The sequence below is a fragment of the Mustela nivalis genome (assembly GCF_964662115.1).
Source record: "Mustela nivalis genome assembly, chromosome: 2".
Taxonomy (NCBI): domain Eukaryota; kingdom Metazoa; phylum Chordata; class Mammalia; order Carnivora; family Mustelidae; genus Mustela; species Mustela nivalis.
Genome location: NC_139021.1, coordinates 70,562,224 through 70,583,996, shown reverse-complemented (window position 1 = coordinate 70,583,996; position 21,773 = coordinate 70,562,224). Strand labels below are relative to the sequence as shown.

The window sequence follows — 21,773 nt, the reverse complement described above, 5'->3', positions numbered from 1 at the left end:
AGGCACACTTCCATAATTTTGCTATTATAAATAATGCTCTAATAAACATAGGTGTGCATAGATCCTTTCAAGTTAGGGTTTTCATATTCTTTGGATAAATACCAGAAATGGAATTATAGATCAAAGGTAGTTCTATTTTTAATTTTATAAGGAACCTTCATACTGTCCTCTATAGTGGCTATACGAGTTTACATTCCTCCTAAGAGTAGATGAGAGTACTTTTCTCTCAATATTCTTGCCAACACAATTTCTTATTTTTTGACATTAGGCATTCTGGCAGGTGAGAGGTGTAATTGTGATTTTGATTTGCATTTCCCTGATGATGAATAATGCTGAGCATCTTATCATGTATCTGTTAGCCCTTTGGATGTCATCTTTAGAGAAATGACTGTTCCTGTCTTCTGCCCATTTTAAGTTGGATTATTTGGTGTTGAGTTGTGTAGTTCTTTGTATATTTTGGATACTAAGCCTTTATCAGATATGTCATTTGTAAATATCTTTACCTATTCAGTAGGTTATCTTTCAGTTGTATTGTTTCCTTTGTTGTGTAGCAGTTTTTTTTTTTTTATGTAGTCCCAATATTTTATTTTGCTTTTGCTTCCCTTGCCTCAGGAGACATATCTAGAAAAAAAGTTACAATGGCCAATATCAGAGAAATTATTGCCTCTGTTCTCTTCTAGGGTTTTTATGGTTTCAGATCTCACATATATGTCTTTACTCCATTTTGAGTTTATTTTTGTGATGGTGTAAGAAAGTGGTCCAGTTTCATTCTTTTGCCTGTAGTTGTCCAGTTTTCCAAAAACCATTTGTTGAAGAGGCTATCTTTTTCCATTGCATATTGTTGCCTCCTTTGTCATAAATTAATTTACCATATAATTATAGATTTACTTCTAGGCTTTCCATTCTGTTCTATTGATCCTCTCTGTTTTTGTGCCAGTACCATACTATTTTGATGACTACAGCTTTGTAATATAGCTTGAAACTGAAATTGTGTCACCTCCAGCTTTGTTTTATTTATTTATTTATTTATTTCATGATTGCTTTGATTATTTGGGGTCTGTAGGAATTTCAAACAAATTTTAGGTTTGTTTGTTCTAGTTTTGTGAAAAATGTCATTGGCATTGTGATAGGAATTGCATTAAATCTCTAGATTGCTTTGGGTTGTATGGACATTTTAACAATATTTGTTCTTCCAATCCATAAGCATGGAATGACTTCCATTTGTTTCTGTTTTCTTTAATTTCTTTCATTGTTGTTTTATAATTCTCAGTACAGGCCTTTGAACTCCTTGGGTAAGTTTATTCCTAGGTATTTTATTATTTTGGGGCAATTGTAAGTAGGATCGTTTTTTTAGTTTCTCTTTCAATTCATCACCAGTGTATAGAAATGCAGTGGATATCTGTATATTAATTTTTTTTTAATCCTGCAACTTTACTGAGTTTATTTATCTGTTCTAGTAGGATTTTTGTGACATCTTTAGGGTTTCTATATATAGTATCATGTCCTCTGTTAAACGGTAGAAGTTCTATTTCTTCCTCACCAATTATACACCTCTTATTTTTTTGTTCTCTGATTGCTTGTGTATAACTTCCAGTACTATGCTGAATGAGTGGTAAGAATGCACATACTTCTGTTGTTCCTGACCTTAGAGGGAAATTTTTTTGTTTTTCACAAATAGTATGGTACTGGCACATTGAGTATGAGGTAAGTGATGTGTTTTTCATTTGTAGACTTTTTTGAGATATGTTTCCTCTAAACCTACAAGCTTGCTATCATAATTGGATGTATTTTTTCAAATTTTTTTTCTGCATCTATTCAATCGATCATATGATTTGTGTTCTTTCTCTTCCATTTTGATCTTCACTCTCTCTCTTTCTCATCTCTCTGTGTCTCTGTCTGTCCCTCTTTTTTTCTTTCTTTTTTTTGTGATGAATCTGGCTAAAGTTTTATCAATTTTGTTGAACTTTTCAAAAAACCATCTCCTGGTTTCATTGATCTGTGCTATTGTTTTGTTTGTTTTCAGTTTCTATTTTGTTTATTTCTGGTCTAATCTTGACAGTTTCCTTTCTTCTACTTGTTTTCAATTGTGTTCCTCTTTTTCTAGATTGTAAAATTGGGTTGTTTATTTGAGATTTTTCTTGCTTCTTGAGGTATGCCTGTATTGCTATAAACTTCCATCTCAGAACATCTTTTGCTGCATCCTAAAGATTTTGGACCACTGTGTTTTCATTTTCTTTGTCTCCCTGTAATTTTTATTTCCTCTTTGATTTCTTGGTTGATTCATTCATTGCTTCATAGCATGTTATTTTACCTTGATATGTCTGTGCTCTTTCTAGATTTTTTTTCTTGTGGTTGATTTCTAGTTTCATAGCATTATGGTCAGGAAATATGCATGGTATAACTGATATTTTTGAATTTGTTGAGACTTATTTTGTGGACTAATATGTGATATATTCTGGAGAATATTATATGTGCACTTGAAAAGAATGTGTATTCTGCTGTTTTAGCATGAAATGTTCTGAGTGTATCTGTTAAATCCACTGGTCCAATGTGTGATTCAATTCCCTGTTTCCATGTTGAATTTCTGTTTGGATGACCTCTCCAGTGATGTAAGTGAGGTGTTAAATCCCTCTTCTATAATCATTTTATTATCAATTACTACCTTTATGTTTGTTATTAATCATATTATGCATTTGTTTATTCTTGTGTTGAGTGCATAAATATTTACATTTGCTATACCTTCTTGTTGGGTTTTCCTCTATATTATCAAGTAGGGCCCTATTTTGTCTCTTATTATCTTCTTTGTTTTATTTTTTAATTTTTTAAAAAGATTTTATTTATTTACTTGACAGACAGGGATTACAAGTAGGCAGGGAGGCAGGCAGAGAGAGAGGAGGAAGCAGGCTCCCTGTGAAGCAGAGAATTCGATGCAGGGCTCAATCCCAGGACCCTGGGATCATAACCTGAGCCGAAGGCAGAGACTTTAACCCACTGAGCCACCCAGGTGCCCCATCATCTTTGTTTTAAAGTCTGTTTTGTTCAATATAAGATTCTCTAATGCAGCTTTCTTTTCAAACTTATTTGCATGATGAGTATTTGCCCATCTTTTACTTTCAATTTGTGTGTATCTTTAGGTATATGAAATGAGTCTCTTGTAGGCAGCATGTAGGTTTTTATTTTTGTTTTATCCATTCCATCACCCTACGTCTTTTGATTGATGCATTTAGTTTATTGATATTCAACATAATTATTTGAAGGTATGTACTTACTGCCATTTTGTTGCTTGGTTCATGGTTCTTTTTATAGATCTTCTTTGTTCCTTTCTTCCTTGTTCACTTCTCTCACAATAATTTACCTCTCTTTAGTGATTTACTTGGATTGTTCTCTCCTTACTTTTTGTATAAATATTACTGTTCTTTGATTTTGCATTACCAAGAGGTTTGTATATAACATCTGCATACAACAGTCTATATTAAGTTGATGTTTGCTTAAGTTTGAACCCATTTTTGTCTCATCTCCCTGTCATGTTTTAGGTATTTAATGCCATACTTTACATCCTTTTCTTTTGTGAGTCCTTTGATTGATTTTTACAAATATGCTTACTTTTACTGCTTTTGTGCTTCCTGCTTTTCTTAACTTACGACCTTTCCTTTCCACTAGAAGAGTTACCTTCAACATTTCTTGTTGGATTGTCTTAGTGTCATGAACTCATTTAATTTTTATATGGGAAATTCTTTATTTCTCCTTCTATTCTGAATGATAGCTCTGCTGGATACACTATTTTAAGTTGCAAGGTGTTTTTTTCTTTTTTCTTTTTTCAGCATTTTGAATATATCATGCCACTCATATCTGGCTTGCAAATTTTCTGCTGAAAAATCAAGCTTGCAGGGGCACCTGGGTGGCTCAGTCATTAAGCATATGCCTTCATCTAAGGTCATGATCTGAGGGTCCTGGGATGGAACCCTGCATCCAGTTCCCTGCTCAGCAAGGAGCCTGTGTCTCTCTCTCCTCCCCACTCCTGCTCCCTCTCATTATCTGTATCTCTCTCAAATAAATAAATAAACTCTTTAAAAATAATCAGGCTGACAACCTAACAGGGTTTTCATTGTATGGTACTGTTTTCTCTTGTTTCTTTAAAATATTCTCTCTTTACTACTACCTTTTAGCAGTTTTAATTACTGTGTGTCTTGGTGTGGACCTCTTTTGGTTGATTTTATTGAGCCATCTCTGTGCCGTCTCATTCTGCATTTCTATTTCCTTCCCCATATTCAGGAAGTTTTCAGCTATTATTTCCTCAAATAAATTTTCTGCCCCCTTTTCTCTCTTCTTCTTCTGGGATCTCTATAATGTCAATGTCATTATGCTTCATGGTGTCACTGGTTTCCCTAAGTCTATTCTCACTTTGCCTAATTTCTTTCTTTCTTTTTTTTTTCCACCTGTGCAGTTTGCTTATTTTCCATCGCTCTGAGGCCATTAATTCATTCTTCTGCTTCCTCTAGTCTGGTATTTATCCTATCTAGTGTACTTTAAACTCCATTTATTGTGCTCTTCATTTCTGATTGGTTCTTCTTTATCTGTTTGTGAGGGTCTCACTGACGTCCTCCACTCTTTTCTCAAACCCAGTATCTTCATGATCATTACTTTAAATTCTCTATCAGGCATATTACTCATCCCTATTTCATTTAGCTCTCTCGCTGTGATTTTGTCCTCTTCTTTGATATTTTTTCTGTCTCCTCATTTTGTCTAACTATCTATGTATGTTTCCAGATATTAAGAAAGTTAGCTATGTCTCCTTCTCTTGAAAGTAGTGTCCTTATGAAGAAGAGGTCCTGTGGTGCTCTGCAGTGTCCTTTCCCTTGTTCACCAGAACCTGGCATTTCAGGCGTGTTTCCTGTGTGTTGCATGTACCCTGATGTTATGGCTGAGCCATTTTTCCTTTAGTCCAGTTGTCTGTGATGGCTCTCTTTACTTGTTGTGGGAAGGTTTCAGTCCCTGTGGTGTTAGTAGACTAGTCTGGGGCCACCTTGGGCTGAAGTTGAGTCAGCCCAGTTTTTTGTCAGAGAAGTAATAGCACAAAATTGCAGAGTGTTTTCCCTTGAGAAGCTTTCATTGGTGGGTGGGGCTACATTCAGACCAGCTGTTTGCTACCAGCCTACTTCTGGGTTGGGTGGTCTTACTGTTGTGTGTAGTTATCTTTCACTCTCCCTTGGGCAGGACTCAGTATGGAGTGGTGCTGGCTCTTGTCAAGGCTGCTTGCACATTGCCAGTTTTGTGAAACTGCTTTGGTTGGTGTCTGCCAAGAGCGTATTGGAGGAGACAAATCTGCAGTGTGCACAGAAGAAGGATGCATGCTAATTTGCAAGGTCTTCATACTTGTCTTCTAGGGGAGGGTATCTGCAGTCAGAGGCCCACCTGGATGGAGGGAGTGGGGCACACTGTTAATCAAGTTAGGTAGTGAGGTGGCTGTGTGTTTATACTGGGAGACATGGGGACTGAAATGGTGCCTGCCATTTCCTTTGTTCCTGCAGGATTCTGCCAGTGACCTAATCCCTCTAGGACATGCTCTGAGATGAGTAAACAACTTTCTTACCCATATGCCTCACACGTTTTTCAAGCTGCAACTTCTATGCTGTATCTTGTGGAACTATTTGTTCTGTTGTCTCTTTAAGGGTAGGGATTCTTTCCTATGGACCTCCCCCTCTCCCAGAGCCAAGCCCACTGATTTTTTAAAATCCCAGGTTAAAATCCCACTGATTATAAGTACTTACAAAATTTCGCCCCTCTGGTTTTCAAAGCCATATATTATGGTGATTTGTCTTGTCCTTTCAGGTTCCCCAGTGTGAGGGCCTGTTTCTCTTTCCTCTCTTTACCCATGACATCCCTTCTAGCTGCGGATAATCCCAAGGGACTGTTTAGGAACTGTGTCTCTGTCCTTCCTATGCTCTTCCATGTGGCCGCTTTTCTACACTTAGTTTAGTGGGGTTTGTTTTGCCAGTCTTGGAGTCATTTTCTGGGCTATTTACATTGATGCAAGTGTTATTTAGTATTATCTATGGGTTTAGGTGTGCTTAGGGTCCTCCTACTCTTGTTATCTTCCCAGCTATCCCAGGGTATGCTAATTTTTAGATCTAGTATATGCCACCAAACTCAGTGTGCTTCCTCCTGTAGAAAATGAGTTGTTGTTCTGAATCCATGTGAACACTGAGGGGTTGTCAGTCTTTTCAATTTTAGCTGGTGTTGTATGTGTGGTGGTGCCTCATTATTGTGATTTTCATTTGCTCTGATATATTTATTAATGAAGCTTCAACTCCCCTGGTTGACTTGAAATGGCTATTGTCTGAGGGCTTTAAATTGTCTGAGGGCTTATTTTCTGTGTCAATAAGCTGTAATAATTGACATTATTTTTAAATATGAGGATATATTATTATAATAAAAGTGAATATGACTTAGAAAAATCTATCCTAGGGCACCTGGGTGGCTCAGTGGGTTAAAGCCTCTGCCTTCAGCTCAGGTCATGATCCCAGAGTCCTGGGATCGAGCCCCGCATTGGGCTCTCTGCTCAGCAGGGAGCTTGCTTCCTCCTCTCTCTCTGCCTGCCTCTCTGTCTACTTGTGATCTCTGTCTGTCAAATAAATAAATAAAATCTTTAAAAAAAAAAGAAAAATCTATCCTAGTTTTATAAATTCACTAGTATGGCAAGATTTCCATTTTATTTCATAATAAATGTGTTATCCTGAATGGAATCCAACATTCTACCAAAACAGGCATAAAGCTGCCCAGACACTTAAGTATTCCTGTGAGTCAGTCAGTGTGCAAGATTGAAGTGTCTAGCAGGCAGTTGAACTTGTGTGGCTTCTAGGTGAATCTAACTGCTGCTTCATTTTCCAGGAGTACAGGGGTTCAGAAGTGTCCTTCTCCCAGTGAAACTACTCGTGGCCCAATATCTCAGGGTGCTCACATTTGCTCTTTGGGATTGCAATACCATCCAAATTGGGAGCATTTAAGGTGGAAGTGGAGGGCAAGGTATATCTACTAATTACATAGAGTAATAGCTGGTGGGCCAAGCATGGGGAGAGACTTTGGTTGAGGAAACAGAGTGTACAAACTATATAAGAATACGAAGTGGAGTTGGGAGACAGCTCAAAGATGTACATCTGTGCTCCACTTTAAGTGAAGTGATATTAAATAGGAGCACTGTATGAGATTTGAATTTAGGGCTTAATATTCTTTTTGTTTGGGGAATGATGTGGTCCATATCTGTTAACCCTGATCTGAGTTTCAAAGTTCTGAGTAACAGTGTCTTCCTCCAGGAATCCAGACATTTTCAATTCTAGGAAGTAGTGGTAAATATGGAGTAATATTAGACTTATTCTCCAGAAATCTCTTGCTTGATATTCCACTGCTGACAACATGTCTTTTCTGGTACTGAGATCAACAGCAGGAAGGAGCACTCCATGCATGAGCCTATACTTCTGGGGTTTTAATGGGCTTCAGGAAACTTCTTTGTGAGCAGTAATGAATCAGCTGGAAATAAGAGCTGGAATTAAGACAGATTCTTTACCATTGGCCTGGTGCTGAATGACTTGGATGGACACTTGCTGTGGCAATAATAAGTCTTTAGTGATGCAAACTGGTAACTGCTCAGGACCAAGGGGTCTGAGATTTATAATCATACATCACTGAGTTTTTGAAAGCTTAAAATCAAGCCAATAATTAAAAGATACTGACTCCTAATATTTGTTGTTGAGAGATTTTTGGTTTTGTTTTACTTTCTTTTTAATCAGGGGAAATGATAGTGGGGGGAGAAGGAAAAGAAGGAAACCCTAATGAGCATCAGAGTCATTAATTATTGAAAATATCCTATGGGATTACTCTGACTTACAATTTTGGTTAAAATTGGAGTCAAATCATCACTTTTAAAGTTCAGATTTCTATTTTGGTTGCTTAAGGTTATTCATTAACACTTTAATTAGAAAACTGTGGTAGAGTACACTGTATGATTTAGTTTTAAACCCTCATTCGATCATTTGCCCTATTCTTCATTCTAAAAAAAAAGGGAAAATGGGTCTATTGAATATATATTATTTATGATTCATGAGAGCAAGAACTATATCTTCCTTATTTATTGCTGATTTCAAAGCTTAGTACAGTGTCCAACACATACTTAGTTCTCAGTAAATATCAATTAAATGAATTTCTATCTTCCATATTACCTTGCTTCCTAAACCAAATACTAAGAGCTTCACATAACCGCAGCTCTGGTAAGTTTGACACCAGTTTTCCTTGTGGAGTGACATTTATTTTTAGGCACCAACTTACTTATTTAGATTGAAGTTAAAGAAAACAAATGAAATGACAAATGAAAATTACGTGTTGTGGTCCAGCAGTCTGCTAGCTGTCGCGGGCTCCACGCGGGGGGTGGGGGGGTGAGGGGGTGAATGGGTGGGGGGCGGACGGGCCGGGCACCCCCAAGGGGCGGAGGAGAGCTCTTTTTCCTCTGTCCTCTTTCCCCCCACTACGCACTCCCGGGCACCCTCAAACCAGGTCGCGCTGCTTCCCTTTCCCTCTTGCCTCGTCCCCTGGCAAACTTTCGGTCCCTCCCCCGCTGGTCACCCATTATTCTTCGTGGCCGCCCTGAGGGCTCCTCCGGATCTCCCTGCCTGCAATTTGGACCATTACAGGATCCAGAAACATGTCAACCACATTTCTGTCCGCCTTCTACAATATCGACTTCTTGTGCAAGACAGAGAAATCCCTGGCCAACCTCAATCTGAACATGCTGGACAAGAAGGCGGTGGGGACGCAGGTGGTCGCGGCCCCTAGCTCGGGCTTCACGCTGTGCTTTCTCCGATGGCACTGGGCCAGCAACTTGCAGGCGCTCGCCCACCCCACGCCTAGCCCGGGCAGCTGCTCCCCCAAGTTCCGGGGCACGGCTAACAGCAGCAGCTGTGGCAGCGGGGCGGAGGGCGGCCGGGTCTCCTATGTCACACTCAAGGAGCCATCATGGGGCGGAGGCACGGCCCTGAAGAACTAGGAGAACAAATTTGGCGGCCAATCGTTCAGCGAGAATGGCGAGTGCAGCCAGCACCTCTTGCACCTGCAGCAGCAGCAGCAGCAGAAGCGGGGCGGAGGCTCCCAGATCAACTCCCAGGCACTACAAGACTGAGCTCTGCTGGCCCTTCCAGGAAAGCGGCACGTGCAAGTATGGTGAGAAGTGCCAGTTCGCGCACTGCTTCTACGGGCTACGCAGCCTGACCCAGCACCCCAAGTACAAGACCGAGCTGTGCCGCACCTTCCACACACCATCGGCTTCTGCCCCTACCTCCTTTTATCCCCTTTCTCCCCCTCACGATTTGGGATCTCTTCTAATTTGGTTAAAGCATATTTTCCTGGGGTTATTGCCACACTTTTAGTATTTTACTTGCTCCTTCATATACTCTTATCTGAACAAAATGACAAGATGGAAAAATTCAACACAAAAAAAAAAAGAACAAGAGGCAGTACCGAAGACTAGGGACCTAATCAATACAGACATTGGTAATATGTCAGATCTAGAGTTCAGAATGACAATTCTCAAGGTACTAGCTGGGCTCGAAAAAGGCATGGAAGATATTAGAGAAACCCTCTCGAGAGATATAAAAGCCCTTTCTGGAGAAATAAAAGAACTAAAATCTAACCAAGTTGAAAAAAAAAAAAAAAACTATTAATGAGGTGCAATCAAAAATGGAGGCTCTCACTGCTAGGATAAATGAGGCATAAGAAAGAATTAGTGATATAGAAGACCAAATGACAGAGAATAAAGAAGCTGAGCAAAAGAGGGACAAACAGCTACTGGACCACGAGGGGAGAATTCAAGAGATAAGTGACACCATAAGACAAAACAACATTAGAATAATTGGAATTCCAGAAGAAGAAGAAAGAGAGAGGGGAGCAGAAGGTATACTGGAGAGAATTATTGGGGAGAATTTCCCCAATATGGCAAAGGGAATGAGCATCAAAATTCAGGAGGATCAGAGAATGCCCCTCAAAATCAATAAGAATAGGCCCACACCCCATCACCTAATAGTAAATTTGACAAGTCTCAGTGACAAAGAGAAAATCCTGAAAGCAGCCCGGGAAAAGAAGTCTGTAACATACAATGGTAAAAATATTAGATTGGCAGCTGACTTATCCACGGAGACCTGGCAGGCCAGAAAGAGCTGGCATGATATTTTCAGAGCACTAAACGAGAAAAACATGCAGCCAAGAATACTATATCCAGCTAGACTATCATTGAAAATAGAAGGAAAGATTACAAGCTTCCAGGACAAACGAAAACTGAAAGAATTTGCAAACACCAAACCAGCTCTACAGGAAATATTGAAAGGGGTCCTATAAGCAAAGAGAGAGCCTACAAGTGGTAGATCATAAGGGAACAGAAACAATAAATAGTAACAGTCACCTTACAGGCAATACAATGGCACTAAATTCATATCTCTCAATAGTTACCCTGAATGTGAATGGGCTAAATGCCCCTGTCAAAAGACACAGGGTATCAGAATGGATAAAAAAACAAAACCCATCTATATGTTGCCTCCAAGAAACTCATTTTAAGCCCTAAGACACCTCCAGATTTAAAGTGAAGGGGTGGAAAAGAATTTACCATGCTAATGGACATCAGAAGAAAGCAGGAGTGGCAATCCTTATATCAGATCAATTAGATTTTAAGCCAAAGACTATAATAAGAGATGAGGAAGGACACTATATCATACTCAAAGGGTCTGTCCAACAGGAAGATTTAACAATTTTAAATTTCTATGCCCCCAACGTGAAAGCAGCCAACTATATAAACCAATTAATAACAAAATCAAAGAAACACATCAACAATAATACAATAATAGTAGGGGACTTTAACACGCCCCTCACTGAAATGGACAGATCATCCAAGCAAAAGATCAGCAAGGAAATAGAGGCCTTAAACGACACACTGGACCAGATGGACATCACAGATATATTCAGAACATTTCATCCTAAAGCAACAGAATACACATTCTTCTCTAGTGCACATGGACCATTCTCCAGAATAGATCACATCCTCGGTCCTAAATCAGGACTCAACCGGTATCAAAAGATTCGGATCATTCCCTGCATATTTTCAGACCACAATGCTCTAAAGTTAGAACTCAACCACAAAAGGAAGTTTGGAAAGTACCCAAATACATGGAGAATAAACAGCATATTTCTAAAGAATGAATGGGTCAACCGGGAAATTAAAGAATTGAAAAAAAATCATGGAAACAAATGATAATGAAAATACAACGGTTCAAAATCTGTGGGACACAACAAAGGTAGTCCTGAGAGGAAAATATATAGCTGTACAAGCCTTTCTCAAGAAACAAGAAAGGTCTCAGGTACACAACCTAACCCTACACCTAAAGGAGCTGGAGAAAGAACGAGAAAGAAACCTTAAGCCCAGCAGGAGAAGAGAAATCATAAAGATCAGAGCAGAAATCAATGAAATAGAAACAAAAAAAAAAAAAAAAAAAAAAAAAAAAAAAAAAAAAACAATAGAACAAATCAACGAAACTAGGAGCTGGTTCTTTGAAAGAATTAATAAAATAATAAACGCCTGGCCCAACTTATCAAAAAGACAGGAGAAAGGACCCAAATAAATAAAATCATAAATGAAAGAGGAGAGATCACAACTAACACGAAAGAAATACATACTATTATAAGAACATACTATGAGCAACTCTACGGCAATAAATTTGACAATCTGGAAGAAATGGATGCATTCCTAGAAACATATAAACTACCACAACTGAACCAGGAAGAATTAGAAAGCCTGAACAGACCCATAACCAGTAAGGAGATTGAAACAGTCATTAAAAATCTCCAAACAAACCAAAGCCCAGGGCCAGATGGCTTCCCGGGGGAATTGTACCAAACATTTAAACTAATTCCTATTCTCCTGAAACTGTTCCAAAAAATAGAAATGAAAGGAAAACTTCCAAACTCATTTTATGAGGCCAGCATCACCTTGATCCCAAAACCAGACAAGGATCCCATCAAAAAAGAGAGCTATAGACGAATATCCTTGATGAACAGAGATGCGAAAATACTCAACAAAATACTAGCCAATAGGATTCAACAGTACATTAAAAAGATTATTCACCATGACCAAGTGGGATTTATTCCAGGGCTGCAAGGTTGGTTCAACATCCGCAAATCAGTCAATGTGATACAACACATCAATAAAAGAAAGAACAAGAACCATATGATACTCTCAATAGATGCTGGAAAAGCATTTGACAAAGTACAGCATCCCTTCCTGATCAAAAGTCTTCAAAGTGTAGGCACAGAGGACACATACCTCAATATTATCAAAGCCATCTATGAAAAACCCACCGCAAATATCATTCTCAATGGAGAAAAACTGAAAGCTTTTCCGCTAAGGTCAGGAACACGGCAGGGATGTCCATTATCATCACTGCTATTCAACATAGTACTAGAGGTCCTAGCCTCAGCAATCAGACAACAAAAGGAAATTAAAGGCATCCAAATCGGCAAAGAAGAAGTCAAATTATCACTCTTCACAGATGATATGATACTATATGTGGAAAACCCAAAAGACTCCACTCCAGAAGTGCTAGAACTTGTACAGTAATTCAGTAAAGTGTCAGGATATAAAATCAATGCGCAGAAATCAGTTGCATTTCTCTACACCAACAGCAAGACAGAAGAAAGACAAACTAAGGAGTCAATCCCATTTACAATTGCACCCAAAACCATAAGATACCTAGAAATAAACCTAACCAAAGAGGCACAGAATCTATACTCAGAAAACTACAAAGTATTCATGAAAGAAATTGAGGAAGACACAAAGAAATGGAAAAATGTTCCATGCTCCTGGATTGGAAGAATAAATATTGTGAAAATGTCTATGCTACCTAAAGCAATCTACACATTTAATGCAATTCCTATCAAAGTACCATCCATCTTTTTAAAGAAATGGAACTAATAATTCTAAAATTTATATGGAAGCAGAAAAGACCTCGAATAGCCAAAGGGATATTGAAAAAGAAAGCCAACGTTGGTGGCATCACAATTCCGGATTTCAAGCTCTATTACAAAGCTGTCATCATCAAGACAGCATGGTACTGGCACAAAAACAGACACATAGATCAATGGAACAGAATAGAGAGCCCAGAAATAGACTCTCAACTCTACAGTCAACTAATCTTCGACAAAGCAGGAACGAATGTCCAATGGAAAAAAGACAGCCTCTTCAATAAATGGTGCTGCGAAAATTGGACAGCCACATGCAAAAAAAAAAAAAAATGAAATTAAACCATTTCCTTACACCACACACAAAAATAGACTCAAAATGGATGAAGGACCTCAATGTGAGAAAGGAATCCATCAAATTCCTTGTGGAGAATGCAGGAAGCAACTTCTTCGACCTCAGCTGCAGCAACATCTTCCTAGGAACAACACCAAAGGCAAGGGAAGCAAGGGAAAAAATGAACTATTGGGATTTCATCAAGATCAAAAGCTTTTGCACAGCAAAGGAAACAGTTAACAAAATCAAAAGACAACTGACAGAATGGGAGAAGATATTTCCGAATGACATATCAGATAAAGGACTAGTGTCCAGAATCTATAAAGAACTTAGCCAACTCAACACCAAAGGAAAAAAAAATCCAATTAAGTAATGGGCATAGGACATGAACAGACATTTCTGCAAAGAAGACATCCAAATGGCCAACAGACACATGAAAAAGTGCTCCATATCACTGGGCATCAGGGAAATACAAATCAAAACCACAATGAGATATCACCTCACACCAGTCAGAATGGCTAAAATCAACAAGTCAGGAAATGACAGATGCTGGCGAGGATGCGGAGAAAGGGGAACCCTCCTCCACTGTTGGTGGGAATGCAAGCTGGTGCAGCCACTCTGGAAAACAGCATGGAGGTTCCTCAAAATGTTGAAAATAGAACTGCCCACAATTGCACTATTGGGTATTTACCCTAAAGATACAAACGTAGTGATCTAAAGGGGCACGTGCACTCGAATGTTTATAGCAGCAATGTCCACAATAGCCAAACTATGGAAAGAACCTAGATGTCCATCAACAGATGAATGGATCAAGAAGATGTGGTATATATACACAATGGAATACTATGCAGCCATCAAAAGAAATGAAATCTTGCCATTTGTGACAACATGGATGGAACTAGAGCGTATCACGCTTAGTGAAATAAGTCAAGCAGAGAAAGACAACTATCATATGATCTCCCTGATATGAGGAAGTGGTGATGCAACATGGGGGCTTAAGTGGGTAGGAGAAGAATCAATGAAACAAGATGGGATTGGGAGGGAGACAAACCATAAGTGACTCTTAATCTCACAAAACAAACTGAGGGTTGCTGGGGGGAGGGGGTTTGGGAGAAGGGGGTGGGATTATGGACATTGGGGAGGGTATGTGCTTTGGTGAGTGCTGTGAAGTGTGTAAACCTGGTGATTCACAGACCTGTACCCCTGGGGATAAAAATATATGTTTATGAAAAATAAAAAATTTAAAAAAAGAAAAATATTTATACTTCATAAATGAAAAATTAAGGCTTTTGCAACACAAATTGAGGGACTTTATTTCTCATAGACTTACATTTCAAGAAACATTTATTAAAAAATTCTATAGAAAGAAGGAAAATTATAGATATCAAAAACTCAGATCTACTTAAAGAGGGAAATTATTAGAGAAGGAATAAATGAAAATAAAACAAAAATTTTGTTTTTCTTTATTTAAAAAAATTAATTTTGTCTATCATGAAATTTATAAGGTGTACAGCATGTAACTTTGATACACTTACATATTGTAATATGATTGCCATTGTAGTGATATTTATTATATTACTTAAATGGAGTACAATATTGTTGTCTATATTCATTTTATTGTGCATTAGATCTCTGTGGCTTATTTATTACTCATTATGTAGAGTATATTACAGTTTTTATTTGTTATATATATATTACAGAGTATATAACAGTATCTCTTTGTTAATATATAATTTGTTTGTTCAAAATACAACAATGCATTTGATGATATATACTTGTTTCTGTATCTAACATACAACATATGCTTATGTATGCTTATATAAAATAAAGTGAATGAAAGCACTGACAGAAGATGGGAAGTTCATGTGAGGTGTGTTTCATTATTATAGGTTACTTACACTATCTGTGAAGCTGTATGGTGTTATTTGAAAATTACCTTTGATTAGCTGTAAATGTATATTGCAAATTCTATGGCAACCACTAAAAAAAAAAAACTAAAAGAAAATATAGTTAATATGTTAAGAAAAGAGATAACTTGGAACAAAAGAAAAATGCTTAATTAAAAACAACATGACAGAAAGGAGTGGAAGACAAAAATAGAAAATATTGGGGTGACAGATAGAAAATAGTAACATGATAAATATTAATCCCATTATGTCAGTAATCACCTTGAATGTCAATCATCTAAATATGACAATTAAAAAATCGTTGGAATGGATTTATAAAATCCCAACTCTATGTAGTCTGTAAGAAAACAACTTTATTTATTTATTTGTTTGTTTATTGATTTTTTAAAATTGTATGTATTTATTTGACAGAGAGAGACACAGCAAGAGAGGGAACACAAGCAGGGGGAGTGGGAGAGGGAGAAGCAGGTCTCCTGCTGAGCAGAGAGCCCTATGTGGGGCTCCATCCCAGGACCCGAGGACCACAACCTGAACTGAAGGCAGATACCCAACCACTGAGCCACCCAGGCACCCCATAAGAAAACAACTGTAAAACATAAAGACAGGGGTGCCTGGGTGGCTCAGTGGGTTAAGCCGCTGCCTTCGGCTCAGGTCATGATCTCAGGGTCCTGGGATCGAGTCCCGCATCGGGCTCTCTGCTCAGCAGGGAGCCTGCTTCCCGCTCTCTCTCTCTCTCTGCCTGCCTCTCCATCTACTTGTGATTTCTCTCTGTCAAATAAATAAATAAAGTTAAAAAAAAAACATAAAGACATATGTAAATTAAAAGTAAGTTAATAGAGAAATATATTTAATGCTAATAAAGATTATAATACTAATATTAGACTGAATAAACTTGGAAGCAAGTGAAGTCAGTCTCCAAGGAAACATAACAGTCCTTAGTGTGTGTGAACTTAGTAAACGATCATCAAAATATATGAGGCCAAAATTTATGAGGCAAAAACTTGTAGAAGTACTAAGAGAAATAGATGAATACATTATTTATAATTGGAGACTTCAGCACTCCTCTATCAGAAATGGATAGATCTAGCAGGCAGAAAATCAGTAAGGACACAAATGGAATCAACATTGCTATTAATCACCTGGCTATAATGGACATCCATAGACTATTTCATCTAACAGCAGATGGACATTCTTCTCAAGCTCACAGGGAACATTATTTGAGATAGACCACATGCTGGATACATACAAACCATGACCAAATAAAAACCATGACCAAATGGGATTTATTACAGGTATGCAAGATTGGTTTACCATCTGAAAATCAATTAATGTAATACTTCACAGCAACAGGCTAAATGAAATCACACGATCATATCAAATAATATCAATAAATGCGGAAAAAAAGTATTTGACAAAATCCAATACCCATTCATGATAAAAACTCCCAGTAAACTAGGAATAGAGGGGAATTTCCTCAACCTGATAAAGAATATCTATTAAAAAAAACTCTACAGCTAACACTATACTTAATGATGAGAAACCAGAAGCTTTCCCACTAAGATCAGGAATAAGGCAGGGGTGTCTCCTCTCACCAATCTTTTTCAATACTGCACTAGAAGTATTAGCTAATGCAGTATAATAATGAAAGGAAATTAAAAGTATATAGACAGGTAAGGAAGAAATAAAAAAGGCTTGTTTGGCATTATTATCTATGTAAAAATCCAAATGAATCCATAAAAATATTCTAGAACTAATAAATGATTATTATAAGGTTTTAAGATATAATATTGATGTACATAAGTTAATAGCTTCCCTGTATACCAACAGCAATTAATAGGTGAAATTTGAAACTGAAAATGTAACATCATTTACATTAGAATCATAAAAAATGAAATATTTAGATATATGAAAAGTACAAAATCTACATGAAGAAACAAAAAAAATCTGATGAAAGGAATAAAGATGAAATAAAATTAATTTCTGGTCTATCTATGAAAGATATTTTTGAAAGAATGAAAAAAGAAACTACAGATTTAGAGAAAATATTTATAAAAGATATACCTGATAAAGAGCTATTATTCAAAATATATAAAGAACCCTTTTTTAAAACTCAAGAGGATAATAACCAAAAAAAAAAAAAAAAAAAGGGCATCTGGGTGGCTCAGTAGGTTAAGCCTCTGCCTTTGGATCGGGTCATGATCCCAGGGTCCTGGGATCTCTGCTCAGCAAGAAGCCTGCTTCCTCCTCTCTCTCTCTCTCTGCCTTCCTTTCTGCCTACTTATGATCTCTCTCTGTCAAATAAATAAATAAATAAAATCTTTTAAAAAAAGTGGGGAGGGGGAGAGAGACTGAAAATAAACCAATGACTTTAACAGACACCTCACCAAAGAAAAGATATAAATGGCAAATAAACATGAAAAAAAATTCTGCACATCATATGTCATCAGAAAATGTGAATTATAACAATAAGATACCACTATACACCTATTAGAAAGGCCAAAATCTGGAACATTGACAACAGCAAAGGCTGGTAAGGCTGTGGAGCAACAGGAATTCTCATTTATTCTGGTGGGAATACAAAACTGTGGATTCACTTTGAATGACTATTTGGTGTGTTTGTTTGTTTATTTTCCAAGCTGAACATACTTTTACCACACAACCTAGTCATTACATTACTTGATATTTACTCAAAGCATTTGGAAACTTATACCCCCACCATCCCATACTTAAATGTTTATAGCAACATTATTCATAATTACCAAAACTTAGAAGCAACTAAGATGTTCTTCAGTGGGTAAATGGATAAACTATGATACATCTAAACCATGGAATATTGTTCAACACTAAAAAGAAATGACCCATCAAGCTATGAAAAGTCACAGAGGAAAGTTAAATGCATATTACTAACTGAAAAAAGCCAATATGAAAAGACTATACACTGTATGATTGTAAGGATATTCTGGATAAAGCAAAATTATGGAGACAGTAAAAAAAGATCAGTGGTTGCCAGGGGTTGGGGGACAGATTAATAGGTGAATTACCAGGATTTTAGGGTAGTGAAACAATGCTGTATACTACAGTGGTAAATACATATCATTATACATTTGTCCAAACCCCCAGAACATACACCAAGAGTGAACCCTATTATAAACTGTGGACTTTGGGTGGTAATGATCTGGGGTCCTCAGTTATAACCAATGTACTAATCTGGGTGGGGGGATGTTGATAATGTGGGGAGGACAAGGGTAGAAGGGAAATCTTTGTACCTTTCTCTCATATTTGCTTTAAACCTAAAAATAATCTTTAGGGGCGCCTGGGTGGCTCAGTGGTTTGGGCTCCTGCCTTTGGCTCGGGTAATGATCTCAGGGTCCTGGGATCGAGCCCCGCATCGGGCTCCCTGCTCCGCAGGAAGCCTGCTTCCTCTCTCTCTCTCTCTCTCTCTCTCTCTCTGCCTGCCTCTCTGCCTACTTGTGATCTCTGTCTGTCAAATAAATAAATAAAATCTTTAAAAAAATAAAAATAAAAATAATCTTTTAAAAAATTAAGAATGGCTGATATAAATAAAACACTGACTAAATGGGTCCACAACACGTTATTTTCTTTTTTTGTTGTTTTTTTTTATTTGTTTGTTTTTTGTTTTCCCAAAAAATTTATTGGGGGAAAAATACAAAACATTTACAGTACAATGTTTACAGTCACAATTTGTAGTGAACTGATTCCCCAAAATAGATTACAACTCAAGTTGACTTATCTTGTTACATTCAAAAACCTACTTCTGTCAAAATAGTCCCGAGTACATACATACATAGTGCCCCATCTGTACCTACATACAAACTAAAGCTACTGCTCATTCATTCGCTGTCCAGGAAAGCATTCCCGCCTACCTACACACGCAAAAAAAAAAAAAAAAAAAAAAAAAAAAAAAAAAAAAAAGTACAAGTTTTGGAATTTTCTGTAGTGAAAACAAGGCACATTCATGTACTACATACCATTCTTAGCACTAAGAGGTGGCCTCTTCACTTTAGATCTATATTAGAAAGTGGTAAATATCTTCTCCTTTCGTGCAGTTGGCCAAAGGCACTGTGAAACTAACTCTCCCACCCCATTATTGCTACATGTCTTTAAATGCAGAGTAGGTCACAGTAGAATTGGTGGGATAAACAAAAAACATTTTTCTTCTTGCTAATTTAAAAAGCTGGAATGACAAAAAACATTCCACATTTAAGCCTGCTTGCAAAGTATGTGGTCAACTTTTTTTTTTTTTAAAGTTGGATGAGCTAAAACCATTATACATTCTAAGAAAACTCATAAGATATTCCTCAAACTACTTCCACAGCATCAGGATAGATTTCTGTAAAGAAATCATGCAATCTTTCCAAATTTACGTAAACAAGGAAAGAAATTAATGAAATAAATATTACATGCAATCTCTTAAATTAAGATTTTTTTACTCATTTACAATAAAATAACCAAGTGAAGTTACAAAAGGCCTATATTATTGTGAAAAGAACATACACGCCACATTCTGCCAATTAATAATGACAATCATAATTTAACATAATAAAAGAATATATATCTATTGCTTTTCATCATACTTGATAAATACAGTATGAACAAAAATTTCAATGTATACTTTTCACAAAATAATAAATAAGTTAAATGGTTTTTTCATATTGAGTTGTGGTGCACTGGTGCAAATCAATTCAAAACAGCTAAAAATTCAGCAGTTATTCTCCCAAGCGTTGTTGCTGGCGCACAAGACCAAAGAGGAGGCCGCGCTTGGGGCTCTGGGCGCTAGCAGATCCTCGGCGCCCCCTGTGCTGTACAGCAGCGCCGCTGCGGCCACAGCCACCGCCGAGGCACAGCACCACAGCACGTCGCAGCACCCGAGGGCGTGGAGGCTGCGGAGGCAGAGGAGCAGGACCAAGCAGAAGAGGAGCAGGATGAGGCTGAGGAGCAAGAAGGTGGCGGCGGCGGCGTGCGCGACGTGGGGCTGTTGAGCAGCAGCGGCGACTCGCGGCCCCCCCGGGGGCTGGTGGTGGCCCGATGGGAAGCCTGAGAAACTGAGGCTGTGATGCAGCTTGGGCCGCGGCTTCCGCGGGAAGCCCAGGTGCAGCGTGTCCCGCGCGCTTAAGGCGCGCAGGTCCCCAGAGGCGCCCCCACACGGCGCGGGCCGCCGCTCATCTGCATTGTGGATGAAGTGGCAGCGCGGCCCGTAGGGGCAGAAGCCGATGGTGTGGAAGGTGCGGCACAGCTCGGTCTTGTACTTGGGGTGCTGGGTCAGGCTGCGTAGCCCGTAGAAGCAGTGCGCGAACTGGCACTTCTCACCATACTTGCACGTGCCGCTTTCCTAGAAGGGCCAGCAGAGCTCAGTCTTGTAGTGCCTGGGAGTTGATCTGGGAGCCTACGCCCCGCTTCTGCTGCTGCTGCTGCTGCAGGTGCAAGAGGTGCTGGCTGCACTCGCCATTCTCGCTGAACGATTGGCCGCCAAATTTGTTCTCCTAGTTCTTCAGGGCCGTGCCTCCGCCCCATGATGGCTCCTTGAGTGTGACATAGGAGACCCGGCCGCCCTCCGCCCCGCTGCCACAGCTGCTGCTGTTAGCCGCGCCCCGGAACTTGGGGGAGCAGCTGCCCGGGCTAGGCGCGGGGTGGGCGAGCGCCTGCAAGTTGCTGGCCCAGTGCCATCGGAGAAAGCACAGCGTGAAGCCCGAGCTAGGGGCCGCGACCACCTGCGTCCCCACCGCCTTCTTGTCCAGCATGTTCAGATTGAGGTTGGCCAGGGATTTCTCCGTCTTGCACAAGAAGTCGATATTGTAGAAGGCGGACAGAAATGTGGTTGACATGTTTCTGGATCCTGTAATGGTCCAAATTGCAGGCAGGGAGATCCGGAGGAGCCCTCAGGGCGGCCACGAAGAATAATGGGTGACCAGCGGGGGAGGGACCGAAAGTTTGCCAGGGGACGAGGCAAGAGGGAAAGGGAAGCAGCGCGACCTGGTTTGAGGGTGCCCGGGAGTGCGTAGTGGGGGGAAAGAGGACAGAGGAAAAAGAGCTCTCCTCCGCCCCTTGGGGGTGCCCGGCCCGTCCGCCCCCCACCCATTCACCCCCTCACCCCCCCACCCCCCGCGTGGAGCCCGCGACAGCTAGCAGACTGCTGGACCACAACACGTAATTTTCATTTGTCATTTCATTTGTTTTCTTTAACTTCAATCTAAATAAGTAAGTTGGTGCCTAAAAATAAATGTCACACCACAAGGAAAACTGGTGTCAAACTTACCAGAGCTGCGGTTATGTGAAGCTCTTAGTATTTGGTTTAGGAAGCAAGGTAATATGGAAGATAAAAATTCATTTAATTGATATTTACTGAGAACTAAGTATGTGTTGGACACTGTACTAAGCTTTGAAATCAGCAATAAATAAGGAAGATATAGTTCTTGCTCTCATGAATCATAAATAATATATATTCAATAGACCCATTTTCCCTTTTTTTTAGAATGAAGAATAGGGCAAATGATCGAATGAGGGTTTAAAACTAAATCATACAGTGT

The 21,773-nt window shown here is 38.9% G+C and overlaps 1 pseudogene across 1 annotated transcript; it reads right to left on the bottom strand.

The window, feature by feature from the left end:
* Nucleotides 1-19,948: 19,948 nt before the first annotated feature.
* On the bottom strand, nt 19,949-21,260 carry LOC309859297 (mRNA decay activator protein ZFP36L2 pseudogene; annotated as a pseudogene). Its single transcript has one exon. The product of its transcript is annotated as an mRNA decay activator protein ZFP36L2 pseudogene (transcript).
* Nucleotides 21,261-21,773: the final 513 nt, after the last annotated feature.